Source organism: Lycium barbarum, chromosome 12 (assembly GCF_019175385.1).
Source record: "Lycium barbarum isolate Lr01 chromosome 12, ASM1917538v2, whole genome shotgun sequence".
In the NCBI taxonomy this organism is placed as follows: domain Eukaryota; kingdom Viridiplantae; phylum Streptophyta; class Magnoliopsida; order Solanales; family Solanaceae; genus Lycium; species Lycium barbarum.
The window spans coordinates 18514427-18538782 of record NC_083348.1 but is presented as its reverse complement, the minus strand read 5'-3'; the positions used below and the strand labels follow the sequence as shown (position 1 = coordinate 18538782).

General features: G+C 39.6%; 1 long non-coding RNA gene across 1 annotated transcript; it reads left to right on the top strand.

Annotated features, from left to right (window-relative positions):
- Window positions 1-22169: 22169 nt before the first annotated feature.
- LOC132623582 (uncharacterized) lies at window positions 22170-24066 on the top strand. Its single transcript, XR_009576296.1, has 3 exons — window positions 22170-22296; window positions 22494-22530; window positions 23998-24066. It is a non-coding gene; the product is annotated as an uncharacterized LOC132623582 (long non-coding RNA).
- Window positions 24067-24356: the final 290 nt, after the last annotated feature.

The following is a 24356-nucleotide window of genomic DNA, read 5'->3' as shown; positions in this document are numbered from 1 at the left end:
AGACATCATCATCCCTAGGTATTAGATTTATTTATATCTATTGTGATTGGTAGTGTGATGCCACATTGTTGTATATTTTAGTATGTGGCCCTGTGCGGAATTATTTTTGGTTGCTGTGCAGGATGGTAGTGGTATAGTTACAGGGGAAACTCTGGCAAAATTTTCGTAGAATTCCTAAAAGTTTTAACATTCGAGGACGAATATTCCTAGGGGGTGGGGGTGGGGAGGATGTTACACCTCGTAGTTTTGGACGTTGAGGTTCGTTAGGTGTTACTTGTTTAATTGCAAAAACTAGAGTGATATGCGCCTATCTTATGGTTATGAGGGTTTAAGATCATGTATGATAAGTATCGGAGGGATTGAAGGTCGAACGGGCAAAAACCAAACATGGACGAACTAGCCAGAATTGCCCTATGCGTTCGCGATAGAGACTCGCGTTCGCGATGGCCATGGAATATCCAAACCATCGCGTTCGCGAAGGGTTAATTTTAAGTCGGTACCACCGACTTTATCCCCCTATAAAGAGGTCAAAACCCCTCATTTTTCACCCCCAATATTTTTCAAAACTCAGAAAACATATAGAAGTGTGAGTATATCATAAAATCAAGGGTTGAGAGTGATTTTCAAGTGGCGCCCACAGAGGCATTGTCAGTATACAGATTTATGTAAATACTTTCAGATACTCAGTCATACAGATGCATACAGACAGTCAGTTGGATTTTGAGTTCAGATTCAGTTCATGATTCTTATGTTTATGTTACTTCTATGCCTTACATACTCAGTAGATTTTCTGTAGTAACTCCCCTATTTCTCGGGAGGGGGGCTGTATTCATGCCCACAGGTTCAGGTAGACAGAGAGACGATCCTGCTCAGTAAGACTTCCCCTCAACTGTAGTCGGTGCGCTCCACTCAATTTGGAGTTGCGGTCTATTTTGGTATGCTATTTTTGATGTATATGTATATATGGGTATGACACGAACCCTGTCCCGTCCTCTCTACAGCTTGTACTTTATTAGAGGTCTGTAGACAGTTGTACATAGTTGGGATGTTATGTAGCCTCGACGGCTCTTATTTTGTTGCACAACATATGTAGCGGCCTAATCGGCTTGCATTGTTCTTTCCATCTTATATATGTACAGATTGTGCAGTGTTCATGATGACATCCTTTCATGAGTCAGTATAAGTTCGGTCTGAGCTAGTTATGGGACCTTGCTGTTTAATGTTATTCAAATACGAGTATAGAGGTGTTTGGTTACTAGAGATCAGGCAGTCGTCACGAATCATCAATTTGTGTCGTGAAAATTTACTTATTGGCTCGTTGCCACGTTAAGACATTAGGTAATTGTAACTAGTGATATATCATGACTATGGTATTGCGGTACTTTACTTGATCGGTATTCAGATGAGATTGTGATTTCATTCTTGCTTATTATGTAGCCTTAATATTGATACTACTTGTCTGCCCTGGGTAATACTGTTTGGGATGGAATTGGTTGTTGAAATTACCATGCATCGTATACATACTCATTTCCATGATTCATTTATATTGCATAGTTATGGTGCTGATGATGGTAAGTGAAAGAGTGTACCCCCGAGGTCATTGTCGGACAGCGTAAATAGATGTATGACCGGACCAGTTACTGGGGTGTATTTCTTTTACTTCCGCATTTTCTTATATTATTATCGTGAGACTTACGGTATTCTATCTTCTTTCGCTTTATTTATTATTTTATGATTATTGGGATAAGGGTTCGCTTACCGAGGTGGGAATGGTAGGTACCCGCACGACTTAGTGAAAATGGGGCGTGACAAGTTGGTATCAGAGCCCTAGGTTACTCGGACTGTAATATAAGAGTGTGTCTAGTAGAGTCTCGGGGATTGGTATGAGGAGCTCCGTACTTATCTACGAGATGCTATAGGACATTTAAGAAACTTCACTTTCTTTCATTCTTTCGTGCTACTTTATTCTAATTGGTATCTAGAACAATCAAACTGGTATATGATTCTTATCTCTTCTCTCATAGATGGTGAGGACTCAAAGCATGATAGCCTAAGACCGGAGCCTGCAGCTACGGCTGGCAATAGGGAATGAGTGACAGTTAGAGGACGTGGTCGAGCTAGATGCCGCGGGGCTGGGCTCCTGCGGTAGGGCAGCAGTGTGAGAGATATCCATCTCCAGAGCCTGAGGTTCAGCAGGTTCGAGATCAGGCCGTCGGGATTGATGTGGCTGCATCACGGGCACACCCTGAGGCCACTTCAGAGCAGATGATGCAGGATACTGTGGCTCGTGTTCCACTTCACTTTGATGCCCAGCAGGCTGCTGGTGGTGTTACTTCTTAGGGCAGAGGATCACAGACTAAAGGTGCGAGGCAGACCCCTGAACATAGGTAGACCAGTGCAGCGCATCCTGCTGCGGCTGTAGCTCCACGGATGGATGCAGTGCTATCCCTGGCAGATGATATTAGAGCCAGTGCAGGCCCTGTTATGACATTGACTGATCAGGACTTGGTAGGGAGATTCAGAAAGATGGAGCCGCTAAGATTTGCTGGTACTTCTGGACAGGATGCATATGAGTTTATATTGGACATGCACGAGTTATTGCATAGGATGGGGATTGTTGAGACCCATGGGGTTGATTATGTGTCATACCAGTTTCGCGGAGACGCGAAGGCTCGGCAGAGGTACTACATTTCTTGCAGACTAGAGGATTCTCCTCCACTTACTTGGACACTGTTTCATCGGGCCTTTCTTGAGAAGTATGTGCCCCGGGCTTTGAGAGAGGCATGTAGAGATGAGTTCCTCCACCCGCAGCAGGGGGGATTATCCGTAGATACATATGTGACTCGCTATTTGTATTTAGCCCGTTATTCATCACCCCTAACTCCTACTAAGCCCGACAGGATTTGACGACTTATTGGTGGGCTCGCTACTTCTCTTCAGATTCCATGCCTTCAACTTGAGGCCATGGGTGCTTCCTTCCAGTCCATTGTTGAGCATTATTTCTTAGTCAAGGCTGCTAAGGCCTGTATATTTGGAGGGGTTAGTGAGAAGAGGCAGAGACAGTTTAGGGGTTATAGTGGTTCCAGCTCGAGGGGTGTCGGACAGTTTTCTAGCCAGTATCAGCCCTATTCCGGCCTCCCTGTGCATTCAGGTTTGCAGGCTTCCTCTAGTGGGCCATCCAGGTAGAGAGCTTCTGAGAGCTCATTCTCTCAGCCCGCAGACAGAGTTGTTCCAGCTGGGTCTTTATTTTTGATTTATCAGTCTCTGCCTTCTAAGGCTTGTTTTACGTATGTAGCGCCTGGTCATATCGCTCGAGAGTGTCCACGATCCAGGCAGGGTTATCAGCCCCAGAGGACTCCGGTATCTTCAGGTAGCCGTGGTGATGCTTTTTCTAGAGAAGGTGCTCAGTCAGGCCGCGGTGGTCTACAGATTTCAGGGGTGGGTCCCAGGCCAATAGAGGTGGGTCTCGGAGTTCGAGAGGTAGATCACAGTCTTGTCGTGGTAGGGCCAATTGTTATTCTTTCCCAGGTAGACTCAAGGCGGAGTCCTCAGATACTGTCATAGCAGGTATCGTTTCTGTCCGACATAGAGCAGCATCTGTATTATTTGATCTTCGAACTTATTCATATTTTTCTGCATATCATGCTATTAGTTGGGACTTGACTCGTGATAGCATAACGGTACCTATTCATGTGTCTACTCCAGTCGGAGATTCTGTTGTGGTTAATCGACTCTATCGATCGTGCTTGGTTACTTTTATGAGTTATGACACGTGGGTAGACTTGATGATACTTGATTTGGTGGATTTCGATATTATCTTGGGTGTGACCTGGCTTTCTCCTCATCATGTGATCCTGGACTGTCATGCCAAGAGAGTCACTTTAGCCATGCCGGGCATTCCTAGACTTGAGTAGAGGGGTACTCTTAGCCACGCTTCGAAGAAGATTATTTCCTTTCTTCAGGCAATGAAATTAATCAACAAGAGGTGTTTGGCTTATCTAACTCATGTGGGTGACACAACTGTTGCATCTCCACCTCTTGAGTCCATTCCTATTGTGAGCGAGTTCGCGGAGGTAATCCCGTCTAATCTGCCGGGTAAGCCACCCGATCGCGAGATTGAATTCTGTATTGACTTAGATCCAAGCACCCGCCCTATTTCTATTTCTCCATATCAGATGGCACCCGCCGACTTGAGAGAGCTTAAAAAGTAGATGTATGATTTATTGAGCAAGGGGTTCATTAGATCGAGTGTCTCCCCTTAGGGTGCTCCTGTGTTGTTTTTGAAGAAGAAAGATAGATCTATGAGGATTTGCATCGATTATCTGTCACGACCCAACCCCGTGGGCAGCGACTGGTACCCTAACTGGGTACCCGTACATACCTACCTGACCGAATTTCGTATCATACAGATTTTTTTTTTTTTAAACAGATGTTACAGAAGTAGGCCGATACAGGTACGGCACGCGCGCAAACATATATATATATATATACCTGAACATGCAGACATTTACAGATAAGCCGATAAGGCTAACATACAGACGAAACCAGTAACCCACACATCTATCTACAGGTCTCTACAGACATACAGAATCAGATGACGAGACAGGGCCCCGCCGTACCCCAAAATACCATACATACAGAGTCTACAGATAACAGAAGATATATACCAAAAGTATTTGCTCCGGATCGAAGGAGCTCTTCAGAATAGCAGAATCCGAGCCCTAGACTGGCGGCGTATCACCAAGTGCGCCTGTACCTGCGGGCATGTAACGCAGCCCCCGAAGAACCGGGGGTCAGTACGAAAAATGTACCGAGTATGTAAAGCAGAAATATATCAAACATAATCATGATCTGGATCGGAAGCACAGAAGTATAATAGACAGGCTCATAAGCCGGACGGACAGAGTCATAGTCCCGACAAACGGACAGAATCATGGTCCAGACAGACAGAATCAGAATTCATACGGACATACAGAATCGGAACCCGTCGGCCAGATAATCCAGACGGACAGACGGAATCGTAACCGGTTGGACAGATAATCCGGACGGATATACAGAAGCATAACCAGTCGGACAGATAATCTGGACGGGCATATAGAAGCATAAGTCATACAGACAGAAAGAATCACACATAGGGTGCAGGAACGTGGTCGCCACTCCTGCCATTGGCACCACAACACGTCAGATATCAGAAATTCTTCTCCGATCTCCGTCACACATCATAACATAACCACGGTACCCGGGGGCGGACAGATAACACAGCACCCCGAGCCCGGACACATCATACTTCGTAATATATCCTCGGTAACCGGGGACGGACATATAACACAGTACCCCGGAACCGGACACATCATACTTCAGAATTCACATATGGGGCTCGTTGGCCCACCGCACGATATACGTACCGGCCCGGGATCCGGTGAAAGGAATCATAGCATGTGCACGAACTGATTAATGAGGAACCACATACATACAGACCCAACAGAACAGAAGTAGGCCAACTGGCCGATCGAACCAAGTATTCGGATAGTTTTCAAGGTACGTGCCTACACGTCACTTGGGGAGGCACGACAGATTATAACCAGAACCAGATTTCCAAATGTCAAAAAGTATTTTGTAAGGTTTGTATAAAAACAGTCGTATCGTGATCAGAATAGTAGTCCAGGTGTTTTCTCAGAAAATCGGGCAAAACTAAAGTAATTAAGATCATACAGAAGGTATCGGGGCTCCGTGGGCCCACCTCGGACTAACTCGGGGCGACATCCACAAATTATTGCTAATAGACCTTATGAGGTCATTTGTAATCATATGGAAGTATTCTGACTCCGTTTAGGAAAGTTTTATACAAAAGTTCACTTTAAAGACAAGTTATAAGAAAAATGATTCAATCTTACTGAAGGAATTGGAGCGGATTTCCATCTCGAATTCCGAGGAACGGAGTCGTACTTAGGGCTCGCGGCCGAGCCTATTACGTTCAGAACATGCCTAAGAACGAAGGGATAGGCTTTACATACCTTGGTTGCGTCCTACGCTCGTCCAAACTCGATTTCTGTTTCGCTCAGAAACTGCAAATGGTCACATTTACCAGTTACTATTCATGAGACTTAACATTTCTAATCTTAACCAATACTTGTCTATAAGAATTTGGGCAGCACCTCCCCTATACATATAGCCTCCCCGAGATTCAACTCGGCTCCAAACAACCAACAACAACCCAACAACAACATCAACAACATCAACAATTATCATAATTCATAATATACACAAGATATACAAACATGCCAACTTTCCATCAAGGCCATAATCTATCCAATTCTCCTAATCTTTAACATACTAGTTCATAACACATTTCCATCTTCCAAGTCTATCAACGTTAACCATCATTTGCACCTTAACCACTTCATTTTCTTAATTTCAAAAGATCATACTAAACGACATACCTTCCGACAACAACTTAACAACAAATTCTTCACGTTGGCTTAACCCTTTATTCTTCAATCTACTTCACAAAACCATAACAACACAATTAACATACCAAACAAAATTTAATTCATTTTCCACCATCAACACAACACCACACGGCTACATTCCATATTTCCAATTTTCGTCGAATTCATTCAACTTTCATTTCTAATACAATTTTCACCATAACTACAACTAGAATACAACATAAAAATTCAACTCATTACATCAATACATCAACACACACACACACGGCCACTTTCCAGCAAACACACCCACTTTGTAAACTTCCATATTTTCACAAATTCTATTCATTTCTACATTCCACAACATGAACAAAGCTCCATAACATAATAAAAAGGGGTGGATTCTTACCTTTTCCCAACTATTCCACTTGCCACAATTGGTAGTTTCTTGCCACAATAATTATATCAACTTGTAGAGGGCCTTGATCTTAGTACTAATCTCACAAGACTTGGATATTTGCATCAAGGATTTGGCTCCCAAATTTTTTTTCTTTCTTTTCTCTTTTCTTTTCTCTTCACCCGAATTGGTCTTCCTTTTCTTTCTCTTATTTTGTTCTTTGTTCTTCTTGTTTTCTCTAGAAGGTCCTTAATATATGGATGACTTATAACATAATTTGTCACATGGAAAATAATTCCATGGACTTGGGCTCAAGCTTGGCCGGTTGGGCCTCTCCCATTTGGGCCTTGTTTCCTTATTTTTTTTGAGTCCAACTTGTAGGCTAAATAAATTGTAATTCATGGAACAAGTTTCCAAAAATTCCAATTTTCGCCCTTGGCCACCTTTCGTAATTCCACACCATTGTATTCATAGCCTACATATTCATACCAAGTAATGTCCAAATGTGGCCTTATTTATTACAAGTCAAGTTATCTCAAATTTTTCGAATATGCAAAAATGTCGGATGTAACATTATCGCTAGCTGAACAAGGTTACTATTCGAAGCAACTGTCTTATGCCTCATATCGATGACATATTTGACCAGCTTCAAGGAGCTTCAGTGTTCTCGAAGATTGACTTGCGTTTAGGCTACCATCAGTTGAAGATTAAGGCTGAGGATATTCCAAAGATAGCTTTTCAGATGAGATATGGGTATTATGAGTTTCTGGTGATGTCATTTGGGCTTACCAATGCCCCCGGCTACATTCATGACTTTGTTGAATGGCATCTTTAGGCCATTCCTTGACTCCTTTGTGATTGTGTTTATTGATAATATCTTGGTGTAATCTAAGAGTAAAGAGGAAGCATGAGAGAATTCTTCGCAGTGTACTTAGGTTGTTGAAAAAAAATAGTTGTTTGCTAAGTTATCGAAGTGCGAGTTTTGGTTAGAGTCTGTGGCGTTCTTGGGCCATATTGTGTCTTAAGAGAGGATCATGATTGTTTCTCAGAAGATTGAAGCTGTAAAGGATTGGAAGAGGCCCATTACTATGATCGAGATCCGTAGTTTTGAGGGGTTGGCCAGTTACTAATGTCGATTTGTGAAGGGTTTTTCTTTTATTGCTTCTTCATTGACCAGATTGACTCAAAATGATATTCCCTTCCAGTGGTCCGATGATTGCAAGGAGAGCTTTCAAAAGCTCAAGACACTTTTGACTTCAGCCCCGATTCTAGCATTATTCGTGAAGGGTAAGGATTTAGCTTGTGCATAGAAGAGATTGTCCTTGCTAGATTAGATCAGGACTTATCAGCCAAAGAGGCCATGATTGATTCTGAGGGTACTTTAAGGATTAAGAGGTGTGTGTGCATTCCTCATTTTGGTGAATTGATTCATTTGATTTTGACTGAGCCCCATAGCTCTCGATATTCCATTCATCCAGGAGCGACTAAAATGTATCGGGACTTGAGGCAGCATTACTGGTGGCATCGTATGAAGAGGGATAGAGCCGCTTTTGGGGCTAACTGTGGTAATTGTCAACAAGTTAAATATGACCACCAGCGACTCGGTGGGGTGCTTCAGAGGATGCCCATTTCCGAGTGGAAGTGGGAGAGGATTGCCATAGATTTCATTGTGGGCCTTCTGAAAACCCTTGGTAAGTTTGATTCGATTTGGCTGATAGTTGATCGGTTGACTAAGTCCGCTCATTTCATTCCAGTGCAGGTTTCTTGTTCTTCGGAGAAGTTAGCCAAGTTGTACATTCGTGATATTATGAGATTATATGTGGTTCCTATTTCTATCATATCTTATCGGGGTACTATCTTCACTTCCCATTTTGTGAAAAGCTTTTCATGATGAGTTGGGTACCCGAGTAGATCTTAGTACGACTTTCCACCCTCAGACTGATGGGCAGTCCGAGCAGACCATCCAGGTGCCTAAGGATATGTTGAGGTCTTGCGTTATAGACTTTGGCGGTCATTGGGATCAGTACTTGCCATCAGCAGAGTTTGTGTATAACAACAGTTATCACTCGAGTATCGACATGACGCCTTTTGAGGCTTTGTATAGTAGGAGATGTAGATCTCTAGTTAGTTAGTTTGATGCATTTGAGGTTTGACCTTGGGGTATGGATCTTTTTAGAGAGTCTTGAGAAGGTGAGGGTCATTCAGGCCAAGCTTGCGGTAGCTCAGAGTCGACAGAAGATGTATGTGGATCGGAAGGTCTGAGATTTAGAGTTTGCCATTGGTGATCAGGTTTTATTGAAGATTTCACTTATGAAAGGTGTTATGAGGTTTGGGAAGAGAGGTAAGTTGAGTCTGAGGTATATTGGGCCATTTGAGATCCTTGATCGGGCGGACGATGTTGCTTATGGGTTGGCTTTGCCACCACGGCGTCCATGTAGTTTTCCATGTGTCTATGCTAAAGAAGAATCATACCGATGGTACTTATATTGTTCGTTGGGACTCGGTATTGCTTGATGCGAATTTGACTTACGAGGAGGAGCCTATTGCGATTTTTGATAGGTAGGTTTGAAAGTTGAGGTCTAAGGAGATAGCTTTTGTGAAGGTGCAATGGAAGCATCGTCCTATTGAGGAGGCCACTTGGAGGCTGAGTCAAACATGCGTAGCTGATATCCACAGTTGTTTACTAATTCTAGTACTTTTCCATTCTTTTCCAGTCGTCGCTCGAGGACAAGCGATGGTTTAATTGGTATCTGATGTAACGACCCGTTTGGTCGTTATAGTATTTTCGGTACCTTTGACCCTTCCCTGAGCTCATTTATCTCGCATTTGACTTGAAGGGACCATTGACACGCTTCCCGAGGTGTTTGGATAAGATTTGGTGATTTTTGGGCAATTTGGGCTTAAAGTGAAAAAGAGTTGACTCAAATTTGACTTTTGGGTAAATAGATGTTTTTCGGGAATCCGTCGATTCAGAGAGGTCCGGATGGTCTTTTAAAACTTGTGCGTATATTTGGTCCGGTTCCCAACACACTCGGGTGCATTTTGGGACTTGGGTGGGGAAGTTGGATTTGAGGTATCGGGGATGGACTCGGCAACGAGACCTCTGTTGGGAATTCCGAGGCCATGAGCATGTTCGTAGCATGGTTTTATGTATGTCTGCATATATGGTATGTGAGCAGATGCCCTCAGGTGATAGTCAAGATTTCGGGTTCAGATTGTGAAACTTAGCGATTTTCTGGTGTCTGGTGCCCCGCTGTAACGGCATTAGAACCGCAATAGTGGCACCGCTATAGTGGTGGCCATGCCGCAAAAGCAGCCTAGTGCATTCACTAGTTGATCGCCGTAGCGGTTTGAGGGAATGCTAAAGTGGGACCGCCGCAACAGTCTTGTTGTCGCAGAAGCTGTGTCAGGCAGTTAGATTCATTAAATGAGTGTTAAAAGCCCTAAGTTCCTCATTTATTACCATTCCGAAACTGAGCTATTAGGAGCATTTCAAGGCAATTCTTGGGGGGGAAATCATTGTAGTAAGTCCCTTCACTTTCCTTTACATTCCATGATTACATTATCACCTTAGAATTCCATTATCATACTAGTTTTATTAAGAGCTTGAGGATTAAAATAGGGTTCAATGGGTTCTACATTTTAGGCTATTAAATCTTTATTTATTGATTGGGTTAGCTTCATTAAGCATGGAATTGATAATTAGAATCTATTATTGCATGATTCCTTCCTAATTAGTTGCTAATTTCTGAGATTGGGAGGGTTCATACCCAAATTTGCGGGTTTTGCCTAGAATCTGAATTTAAGTGTCTTGTTAGTTCTCCTAGCATAAAATTGATGGAATTGATCACGTAGAATATTAATTTCATGTTGGGACCTAGAGATTCCTTATTCCATATTTCTAGTTCATAAACCCTTTTCCATAGGTTGGGATTTGGGTCTTGAATAGAAGTAACGTTTGAATGATGTTCTTCTGGATTCTAATTTCATGATTCGGATATGTTTAGACTTCCATTATCTCAAGGCTCAAAGGAAAGGGAAGACTAAGGTTTGATTTTTGAGACTTTTCTGTTCGGCTCTCCAGGTAGGTTATGGTTTACCTTATGGTGAGACTTCGATTAGCGTAGCGTATGTTTATATGATATTGTCGGTGAATGCATGTAAACCTTAGGGTGTGAACTTGGGTTGGATATTGTCACGACCCAGCCCCGTGGGCCGCGACTGGCACCCTACCTGGGTACCCAGACCGAATCACACATTCATTTTCAAATCCAAACTTATTTCATAATTTTTCGAAATCATATCGAACATAATTGATATCAAATATGTCTTAAGCGGTCGTGCCAAATCAAAATATCATATCAGATACAAACTGAGCGGCGGAATGGACATCGCCGGTCAAAAGTGCAAATATCAGCATAAGGGCCATTTGGGGCCAGCATAACAAACAGACCGCCTAAAGACCAGAAAACGGAATCAGACAAACATACATAGGACCCTCGCCCCACATATATGACTACAGGCCTCTACGAACTCAAAACAAAGACATATGGCGAGACAGGGCCCCGCCGTACCCAAATAGTCAAATATACCGAATATATACAAAGCAAAAAGAGTCTGTACCAAAAGTGGACTCCGGATCAAATAGGAGTACTCCGGAATAGCAAGAAGTGAAGCCTACTGCGGAGGATCACCGATATCTGCACCTGCGGGCATAAAACGCAGCCCCCGAAGAAAGGGGGTCAGTATGAAATATGTACTGAGTATGTAAAGCACGGAGTACAGAAATAAGGATCAAAACCGATAGCAAATCAAATGTCAAAGTGGAGTACAAATGGGTAGGTCAAAATCTATATCGAAATCATATACGTATACATAATGCAAATGAAATCATGCAAACGCTTAGGAACGTGGTCGCCACTCCGACGCTGGCGCCACACACAGCATAACACCAGAAGGTTTCAAATCTCCGTACATCCCCGAACACAAGCATAATCATAGGTGAGCGTATCGCATCACGAGCCATATCACAGCATAACTCCAAACGGAACCCGGCCCTATGGCGAAGCCTCGGGAACCGTAACACAGCATACGGCCGAATTATTATAAGGCGCACGAATCATAACCGGCCCGGGAACCGGTGAACGAAGTCATCATAAGGCACGAGCGGAGTCGTGAGCAAACAAATGCAATCCATATTTCAAAATAGCCTTTCAAAACTTAGTAGTCTCATAAGTCATTTCATAGTACAAAATAATCGAATACTTAGTCGATACAAAGTTTCATTTCACAAAACGTTTCCAAAATATTACGTATGGCTCAAAACGTAACTTAGCATATCATAATATTCAAAACATAGCCCATAGCAGAACGTTTCAAAATCAAAGGGTTCATATCAAATCTTATTCCAAAGGAGAGCCCGATAGGACAAATAGGGCGTCTCAGGGTTAGCGGGCCCACCTCGAGTCAAATTGAGGTGGCGAACATAATTCACGAACAGTAACAGGCCAAAAGGTCATACATAATCATTACCAGGTGACCCGATCACATTTCGATAGGTTTCGGACGATTGGTGGCATTCTAGCCAAAATAGAGCCTTTAGGCTTCAATCGAATTGAATGAATAGTAACTTTTATGTGGATCGGGTTTCGAGGAGCAGAAATGCTCCGGAAGTTCTCATATTCGTCTAACACACTAAGATATGCCAAATGAAGGAGTGGGAAGCTTTACATACCTCACAGATGTCGTAAGCTCTCCCGAAAGTCCAGTCCCGTTTCGTCAAAAATCTGCAAATGGTCAAAGTTACCAATTGAGATTCTTAGGCTTAAAAATGCCTTTAACTTCAATTTTTGCCTACCAAAATTTCGGCAGCATTTCCCCTATAAATCTAACATCCCCGAGGCTTAGCTCGGCTCAAAATACATCCACCACAACAGCCCACGCGTCAACAAACAACACAAACAACAATCAAACCATTCTAGCTTCAAAGATCTACTTTGTTATCTAAGTTGGCAACTTTCATTCAAACTTTCAAAACTCCAATTCTAACTCTACATAATCGAATTCATTTCTACCTTCAAACTTATACAATCACATCCTAACTACAATCCAAGCCATACACGAAATTACACCAAAATCCATTATTTTCCAGAATTCTTTAAAACATCAAAATTCACGACGAACATTCTAATTCACGTCGTTTCATTCTGAATTCATTAACATCATTATAACTCCACATCTAAAGTCTCTAGCACCCAAAATATACAATGATATACATAGTGATACCGAAGGTATACGCTTTCCGATAATATCCAAAATCATTTTTCAACGCCAATTTCATTCATCAATTAATCATTTACGACATAAGGGTCACAACAACACATTATACCAACTTAACCAAGATCAATTCACATCATTTTTTCCTCTCTATGGCTCACGGCCAATACACTCTATACACACACACCCACGGCTTTCTATTTACATCAAAATTACGGGATTTCCCTCTATTTCCAATCCTTAACATATTCACATCAATTCTATAACCTTAAAGGGGCAAAATTCTTACCTTTTCTTGAAAACCCGACTTGTCGTAAACGTCGTTCTTGCGCCAAACTAATTATACCCCGTTGAAGAGGGCCTTGAGTACTTCACAATTATGTAGAGACTATGATTTTTGGATCACAAACAAGGCTTGGGAAATTTCTTTCTCTCCTTTCCTTATTCTCGGCCGAACCCTTATTTTTGGGGTGTTCTTGATTTTTGATTTTTGTTTTCTTGATAATGGCTAAGCATACATAGTATATATCCTTTTAGGGGTCATGTGCATAGCACATGACCCTTTTAAAGTGGCTTGGGCCAATAGACATGGCCGGCCCCCTTCAATTGTTGGGCTTCATCTTTGGGTCAAAATTTTCCTTGGCCCAATTAGCTAAAGTCTCGTTTTGTAATTCCCGAAACTAATTTCCGAAATTCCAAATTTATCCTCGGCCTTCCCCGAGGTCTTAACATTAAAAATTCCATAACCCACATAGTCATATTCACGAAAATCAAATCATTTCCTTTTTAACACACAAATCGCAATTATTTCTCGATTTCCAATTATACGAAAACACGGGACATAACAGATATTGTCTTAGGTTGGGCCTTGTTGTATGCTTTGGGAGCTAGCCACACATGTGTTGATTTACTTATCTTGTACTATTTACTTATTGGCTCATGGCCACGTTGAGACATTGGGTAATTGTGACTAGTGATATATTATGACTATAGTATTGCAGTACTTTACTTGATCGATATTGAGATGAGATTGTGATTTCATTGTGGCTTATTGTGTAGCCTTATTATTGATACTACTTATCTGCCGTGGGTGGTACTGTTTGGGATAGAATTGGTTGTTGACATTACCATGCATCATATTCATTACTCATTTCTATGATTCATTGATATTGCATGGTTATGGTGCTGATGATGGTAAGTGATAGAGTGTAGCCTCTGAGGTCTTTGCCGGAGAGCGTAAATCAGAGATGAGTATGTTGCTCGAGGTTTCTTGTCGGGAACGATTGAGTGTCCAATGCCCGAGGTCTTTGCCGAGATCGTGAGAGTGGTACACGGACTTCGCGGGTTCCCCATGGGTCACGATCGCTGAGACGTGGAGTTATTCCGTCCGGGATATGTTGTACAAAGGTGCATATGCATTGCATTCATCATACATACATTATTGCATTGCATTGTACTTTCTAGTTTCTGCTGAGATGTTGTGATACTATCATGATATACTGATTCAGATAGATTACTGAGACTTGGCATAGTTGGTTTTAGATGCTATAACATAGGTGATGACTTGTACTATGGATATGAATTCGTGTTGAATTATACTTGTTGGTTTATGTATTTATCTTGCTTTTTGTCTTTATATACGTTAGCGAGTCTTAGTCGGCCTATGATACCTACTAGTACTTGTTGTTTGTACTAACCTGCACTTGCTGCATTCTTTTATGAATGCAGAGTACCAGGTGGGATCGACGTCTACTCCTCGTGGCTGATATTGAGGATTGTTGATTCGACTCTTTCAGGGTAAGCATGAGGGCATTCGCTACCCGAAGACTCTTGCTATATTATTGTGTCTTTATTTCCTTTCTGAGACATTATTTTGAGACTATTGATGTATTATTATTATTCAGACTTGTAGTATTTAGTTAGATGCTCTTGTATGACTAGACCAGATACTAGGGTGTATTTCTTTTACTTCCGCATTTTCTTATATTATTATCGTGAGACCTACGTTATTCTATCTTCTTCCGCTTAATTTATTCTTTTATGATTGTTAGGATAAGGGTTCGCTTACCGAGGTGGGAATGGTAGGTGCCCGTACGACTTAGTGAAAATGGGTTGTGACACTTCCTTAAGCGTACTCACGATCACACCTCGTCAGAAATATGTAAGACAACATCTCCACTACCTATATTGACCCAAGTAATCCTGAAGATGTACCTTATTTTTACCGATTCTCGATCAACTATACTTTTTACCGACTCTTCAATCCCCCAATTCTAATCAAATCACAATCATCGTCACCGTCTAACCATTTTTCAAACCCACTGAATAGAATAACGCAAAATCATAAGTCTTGCAAACTAGCCGAGTCAATCCTGAAGATAGTAACATGTCACACATTCTACACCCTAGAGTTCCCTTAACTCACTCCACTCTAAAACTAAAAACTTTCTAAATCCAGCATATCACATAAACAGGCCTACTACTGCTCTGATGTATAACCACCAAGGTGCCTTTGCTGAAATTCCCTTAACTCAAATTCCGAAATGTTATCTGCAACTCCAATTAATTCTAACCTTACCATTAATTTTCCACTTTAACGCCTTTAAACACTACAAACCCCCCGAAGAACCACCTCTTGCCTTACTTGTTGAAACAGAACGCCTCTACCATTCGCACGATAGTCCCTTTCATTCGATCAACTCAACCGAGTAGTAACACAAGTAGTAGAAACTAGCCGAACTTACACAATGGGTACAAGGCTCTCAATCCTAATCCAATATTATATGCAACACCCGATAGTTCCTTGAGTACTAAAAATTTGCACTTAACCAACACTAAAGTCGTTCTTATTAGTCAACCACTGGCTCTAACCAAACCTACCAACTTGACACAGAACCCTTATGTCTATTCTACCATGCATGACTGCAACATAATCCTCAAATCAACTAGCTCTCGATTCCACGATATCCTTGTCCTTCTTCTAAACACGAAGACCCGGTGAACATACCCTTTACTGAAGGACTGGGAACACAACTGTCCAACAACTTAAGTCTCCACTCATCACAAATAACATTTCCTTCTGATCTAAAATCGATAACCACCTTCTTGAAAGAATCCACAAACCATTACCATACATTCACGTTGAAACCCAACTAACTTTTCACAACCGAATACTAAATCCACTCTCGTACAAATTGCAACCTTAACCTGGCGAGCACGTCAGACACCAATTGTTCCCTTCTTAAAGGCGGAGATTAATCTATCCAAATCCTCTTTCTTACACCTCTGTCCCATTAATACGAAAGTGCTTATACCCAAATACCCTAAGAAATCTTACTTTGCTATGTGTTTCCAATAAAAGTCATCCTTCAAGTCCTTATTCTCAACTTCTCTTCTTTATTACACATGGTCACTATACTTTTGCCCAAATCCGATGATCCTCGTGCCATGCACACCATCATAATACCCTGACGAAGTTGAAACTTCTTCGCAAAACCAATGATATCTCTAACAAATCATTCTTGTTAAGTCATAAATGTACTTCTGCGACTTCCGAGAAACGCAACGCTGAAAACATGGAAATCTTGTGACCCTTTGTACCATCTCCCCTATTTCTCAAGACAACCCACATAATGAACTAGTCTCAACCACCATCCCACACAACGAGAACTTCAAGTCCTAGCTGGATACTGAACTTAGTCACGCGTCTGAATCAGGAAGACACATCTAGTACCTTACCAAGCCATGTTATAACAAAACCACTCGCATAAGAGTTTAGGAAATGAGCTTCCACTATTCGTGGGAGAATAAGACAAGAAAAATCAGCTACCAATTGGAATCGAGTAGATACCAATTTGAATGAAGTAGCACGAAAGAATGAAAGAATTGAAAGTTTCCTAAATATCCTATGGCCTCTCACATATAAGTATGGAGCTCATCGTACCGATTCGCAAGACTCTACTAGACATGCTCTTGTAATTGTAAGACTGATAACCTAGGGCTCTGATACCAACTTGTCACGACCCAAAATCTCTAAGTCGTGCGGGCACTTACCATTTCCCACCTTGGTAGGCGAACCTTTCCCTTACCCAACATGCAATTTATCAATGCAGAAATGTAATAATAATAAATCTCAAGATCAATTAAAAGAGAATAAGTGCGGAATAAATCTTCTACCGATGGCGTCTGGTCTAAGCCAGCACAAGAGTTACTAATAAACATGTAAGTCTGAATATAAAACAAGAACTATCTGAATGTTGCCATACAAGGCTCATAACATCAAAAGGAATACTATCTGGAAATAGATGACAAGTATACGAAGAATGTAAACTCAGGCTGCAGATCTGTCAGTACTCACCCTAAGTCTTCAACAACACCGTCTCGGGAAACACTGTCAAGGATCAGAAATAGAACCTGTAATAGAATCTGTACTCAAAAGAAGAGTACAACAAGAGTAGCATCAGTACAAACAACAAGTACTGAGTAAGCATCATAGGCCGACTAAGATTAGTTCACGCATATAAGCATAAAATCAAAAAGATAAGAAGATAGGCACGTAATACCCAAACCAAGGTCACAGAATATCCCATAACTGAATCACAACCTAAGATGATACTTCTAAACTACAAGTCTTTCGAGTCTCAATAATCTCAAACGATAATCACAAAAACCAAGTTCTGAACCTAGTCAAAGTCACTACTCCGCAATCTGACCCAGTCCCTAATCCAATCTATGCCACCATAATGATATGAACAAACCATACCAAATCAGACATGAAAATCCATATGATGATGCCTAATAAATTGCAATGTTATGTAATGCAATGCACTGGCCAAATACCTCAAACCTGTATACACATGCTAAAGGCATTGTTCGCTCAATAGTCATGACCCATGGGGGACCCGCAAGGTCCATGTACTCCTTGCTTCGGAATATACCACGGATTACGAGTCCACTCGCTCCGGAACAAATCTCGGATCACGATTTCACAAATAGGCCACATCCTCACTCACTGTCAAATGTGTCATATATATATATATATATATATATATATATATATATATATATATATATATCACAAAATAGGTCATATCCTCACCCCTTGTCAGATGTACCTTATATACATATATTGTATGCATGATGAGTATTCAAAATGGGGTTCAAGTCTAGAATCCCAATATGAAACACTAACTCCAAAGTAAGCATGATAAATCTATGAAATCAAATGCCAATGAAAATACTAGTACAATGCCATTAGCCATATCAGGACTTAGATAAATTAGCTCAACCATGGAATGAATCATACAAACCATCTCAATCAACATAAAGAATCTATGACACCCTTTACTTTCAAATATAACAAGTACACCTCATAACTAAGTTTTGTGTCAACAAAGTGCTCCATTTTCTCATTTATCATCATCAGTACCAAGTCACAATTCGATATCAATATATATGTGAAATGGGAATGTATGCCATGCATAATATCATCATAATACACGATTCAGGCCAAATCTCATTATCCTTCCTTTCTTCGATGATAAATGACACAACAAGAGAGAAATGAGTGCAACATGTATCACAACACAACAATTAAGGCAACAAGCCTAATCACAATAATAGGGCAACAAGCCACAATAAACCAACCTAATAGAATACCATCTCAAATCACCACAATACGAATACAAATACATCATCACAATGCGTAAATAACGGCGACAATCCCATATAGTCAGAAGTTATCGCAACCTAGGTAATATCCAACCAGACATCATGTCCGAAGACCTAATCATGCTCTCTCCCGTAAATTCTACACGATATATACGTTTCACTAATCAAAGTCTAACTAAGGTAAGCCGTAACCTACCTCGAATGCAGAACAGGAGCCATGAACTTCTCCACACGAGCCTTCTATTTTTGAAGTGCCTCAGAATGATGGTAGTCTAGTAAATAACATCACAAGTAAGTAAATGACCACGACAACCAACTAATCGAACGAGAAATCAAATCGGGAAAGGTTACTAAAAATACCCAAAATACCCCTAACGAGTCACAAAGGTAATATGGGAAATTAAGGGCGAAATTATCTTACCCATAGTCCCAATAATCATAATCCTTAAATTCATGGGTTTCTAATCACATTAGACCCTTCAATTTCATCAATTAGTCAAAACCCCCAAATTTGGGTGAAACCCTAAGTCTCATAATTAGATTCTTCGACTATCAAGCAATTCAACCCTAGAATGTGTTAATCTACACTTCTAAATGATATAAACAGTAAGTTAATAAAAATAATCAATTTATACTAAGGGTTTCATGATTAGGAGCCTAGGTCTCATCACCCACCACTCTAGAACCTTAAACCACCATGGAAACTCAAAGAAGAAAGGTAAATAAGCAAGATAATGGGTTGGAACTTACCCCCAAAGATGATACCACCAAGTTTTTTCAATATTCGCCTCCCCAAGCTCTTAGAATTAGGTTTTAGAATTTTTTGGACTAATGATTCGAACTTAGGAATATAAAATGAGTTCCTGGCCCCGTCGATCCGCCACAGGGGTCACATGGATCGCCATCGCAGTCCCGCCGTGGCGGTCAGACCATTCGCTATGGAGAAAATCATTAAAAACCAGTCCCTCGCAATGGCGGTCAAGACTGCGCCATGGCGGTCCCTCCATGGCGGCCAGACCATCCACCATGGCGGCCAGACCATCCACCATGGCGGAATCACATTAATTTCAAGCCATCGCCATGGCGGTCCTGCTATGGCAGCACTAAGCCCGCTATGGCGGTCACACCAGAACCAGCAAAATCTAATTTTTCACAAGTTTATCCCAAAATTCTGTCATCAATCGGAGGCCCCCATACACAAACTAGATATGCACACACACATAAAAACATGCTAAGAACTCACCCCTGGCCTCGCATTTTACAACGGAAGTCTAATTTACCAAGTCAACCCCCAAACGGATAAAATCAAGTTTCCAACCAATTACCCAAAACGCAACCAAACACCTCGGAAACCAAACCATCCATCCCACCAAGTCATAATCGACCCTCCAGACCTCACGGAATGGACGAAAATCCGAGTAAGGTTCATTTACTCAAAAGTCAACTATAGGTCAAACACTTTCACTTAAGGATTCTAAATTCTTCAGTTTTCACTAGAAACGCTTTATTATCTCAGGAATTGGTCAACAGTGAAAAAATGGTCAAAAAGCACATAATGACCTAACGGGTCGTTACAATTATTTTAAATTGCTCTTTTGCTCCAGATTTGTATACTTGTTCTTAGAAAGCTTAAGGAATTTACAGTTCCACTTGTGCAAACCTATCAAAGGATTTTCTTTCAAAATCTTTCAAACCCAGGATCAATTGCTTTATATTTAATTTCTTTTAGTCAATTAATTCATCTATTTTCATATTAGTTTGTTTATTTTCACTGCTTATAACAAAATCAAATCACATATCCTTTAAACCACTAAACAAATTTAATTGTTCTCTTTTTAAGGTAAACAACATATATACTTCTAACTTTAAGTTAATTTATAGTAGCCAAGGATTATTGAATAGATCAAAAACACTATAAGGACATAAGATTAAGATGTGTACCTATTACGCCGTTTTGTCAATCAATGCGAAAGTGCCTATTAAGTTGTTTTGTTAATCAATGTGGAAGTGCATTCCAGATGTATGAAACGATTGACTAGGTCTTCCTCTCATTGCTCCTCCACTAAGTGGAGGCCGAATGGGACGACTGTCTTAAGGTTGAGAAGATCAGAGGGAACCTAGACATAAAGATATAGGGATCAAGTCTTGACCTAATGGACCTCCTCATAAAAGGCTTATTAGGTTTTCAACAAGCACTACTGCCGACGCACATCTATACATGAAGTGATTTGGGCCCAACAATGAACCCAACATATAATAGGCCCAAGTCATATCCACCCTATATTTGTTTAGCCCGTTTTGTAAACCCTAATAATCAAATTAATGTTAGTCCATATTCAGTAAATTCCAACACTAACAACATTTGAAGATAAGGAAGATAAAATCCATTCCAACTTGTGATCGATCGATCGATAAATCCACATTTTCCCTTTGTTAATACATATGTGAAATCCCCAAATTATTTAACTACTAGTACAGTTTTGGACTAAAGATGTATTAACAAGTTAATCGTCGAACATACTTGACTTCTTAACATTTGTTTCTTTTCCTAGCTTGAATAAGTCCCATATCAGTAGTTAATGGGATGGATGGTATTATTATATGGTCTTGTGCAATCCTCTTTCATGAGCTAGATTTTGAGGTCGAGAGTTGGGACAAATGGAGTATCTACTTAATATTCATTTCATTTAATGTGTCTTAGCCTCTCAGTTTGATTTGATCACGGAAATTTACAAAAAGTTACCGAGACTTTTGGATCATGCGATCGTAAATTGAAGATGTATAAAATGTACCAAAATACTTTTTGGAGATTGTGGTTTAAACATGTCATATGGGTTTCAGGATTAAAGAGTTTATTACATACTCCATCCATCTCAAATTTTTTCGCGGTTACTAAAAATAGTTGTCTCAAATTATTTTTCATTTTAGAAGTTCAAGGCACAATTACTAATTTTTACCCATTTTACCCTTCGTAGAATTTACTCATTAATGAAGATGACACATAAATAGAATAAATATTCAACGGGGAGATATTATAATTTAGACATAAATAAGGGTAACGTTAGTCAAATATAACAAAAACAACATAACTAGTGTAATCCAACAAGTGGGGTCTCAGGAGAGTTGAGTGAACGCAGACCTTACCCTACCTTCGGAGGTAGAAGTTGAATTACCAAAATGTCTATTAGAAGTTCAAGACTTTTTTGCCCTTCATTTAAATACCACTACTATAGCATTTTTGTACCAAAAAGTAAAAACAACTAACAACAAATTCAGTCGTTTCTACTACACCTAACATCTCATTAAATTGGATCTTTTCTATTGCTCCTAACATCTCATAATAAATTGGGTCTTTTCTACTACTTATTATATAAAAACATAAAATCCAACGTATAATGGTCAAAGCACTTTTTGGCACTTACAAAATCTTTTTTGTATTCCCACAAAACCCATCTGATGTTCATTTTGTTGGAAAAATTATTCGCAGCTTCTTGAGTGTTCTACTAGGATGATCAATTTGAGGAGGTTCTTCCTTTTCACTTTTCTCGGATAAAATTATGGTCTCCTTAACAAGATTAAAAATTTGGCATGTTATTTTTGCTTATTAGCTCACATGTTTATCCAAAAATTTATGTGCACTTACAAAAAATTGCTATCTTTAGTTTTCTATGTTATGCTTTCTATATAGGGTTGTATACTAATTCTTTGAATTGTTTATATAGGTTGTGAGGAAAACAACGAACCAAGTTAACCTAACAGGTACAAGTTTATTTCAGGCAAATTTGAGATATTTTCATATTTTAATTCAGTTCAAAAGTTAGATAATTTGATGACTAGATGTGCTTGCTTCTGGGAACGATCAATGGCCCCTAAAAGAAGTAAAATGGTGATTTATTTATTTTATGTAAATAAATTTTTTATTATTATTTGATTTGGCTATGGTTACAATGGAAGAAGAGAGTGTAAATGCGAAAGTTTGACTATGAAAAAAATGTATGCTAACTTGAGTTTTCATTGAATTCATCAGTAGAATGAATCCAAATAAGATTCTCTTATAAAATTTTATCTCAAGTAAAGTTCTCTAAAAGAAAATTAATATGAATTCTGAAGCCAATATTTATTTGTTTCAATTATCATAAAGTTATGTTAATCCGAAGAAATAAAAAAAAAATATTCTAAAGTATAATCTCAAGATGATAAACTTCTAGAAGGCCCTAGCTGGATCATAACTATTGATAACATATCAATTAAACCTTTTGTCATTTTTTGTTAGAGAATTTGTAAGAAAATCCAACTCAAATTCATAAAATCAAGGCTAAGTCATTAATGTTTTTCCCCAAAAATCAACTCCGGAAAATAGAAGTAAATTTCAGATTTTCTCTATATTTTGAAAAAAATGTATGATGACCTAATATATTTAAGTTTGCTTGTCCTATATACTAACACAAGGTTTCTTGAACATTTTGTCTGTTGTTACTTTCACAAATAGTAGTGACTAAAGAGTCAAATGTATCTCTAACTGTTTTTTTTTTTTTTTTCAATAAATGTTTATTCAATACTCACCCAAATGCCACCCACTCAAAAGAAATTAAAATGGATAAATAACTCGAAAGTAAAAGAAACAAAGTACGTATCTGATGTATATTTACACAAAACTTTTAGATGCATGATATTTATTTATTTGATATTATTTAATCATAATTAAATAATATGGACTCAATTGTCAAGTTTTATTTTTACAATTAAGTTACTTAAATCAATATGGAAGTAACTATTTTCTTAGAATGAGAGAGTCATAAATGAAATATAATTGCGCCTCTTATAACCCTCCAGCTCATTAGGAGATATATGTGTTGAAATAGGGTGCTAAATCTCATGAGAGGTAAAAGTTTAAAAGTATTAAATATTTACATCAAATTAATATATGCATAGATTTACTTACACATAGATTTTTCTCACTTAATTATGATTAATTAATATATATTCGAACTTTTTTAATTATTATTAGCGATATATACCGTGTCAAATGTTTTGTAAAAGTACTTTAAATCAAGGATAATCAAAACCATCTACTAGATAATTCATCATTTAATAATGTCAAATAAATATTTAAAGAGTTGTTGACTACCCAAAAAATATTTGTTATACACACTATTTAAGAGAGATCAAACACAAAGCAAAAGCAATACAAAAGCGTTCATTCTAAGTCTTCTTTTTCCCTTTCAGTGTGTATTTTAGCAAGACCAAGCAAATGGCGAGCAACTCAAGCTCAAATAGAACTGATCAAATGATGACAAGGTATGATCAGTGCCTAAACCTGCCCTGCCCCTCACGGGTTCAAAGTCACCCTCCCCCGTACCTTCACTGCCATATTGCCATCCCTGTGGGAGGGTATGGTAAGTTCCTTAAAAATCATACTATTAGGCTTGGTCAGTATTTGCTCGATGGATGATGTATGTTTGCAAAGAGTGGTGAGGATGGAACTAAAGGAGCATACATTTGTGCTAAGTGTGGGTGTTTAAGGAGCTTTCATCGCATCCATAATCCCCATTACACCATAATCAAGGAACGAGATTTTGCTTCTT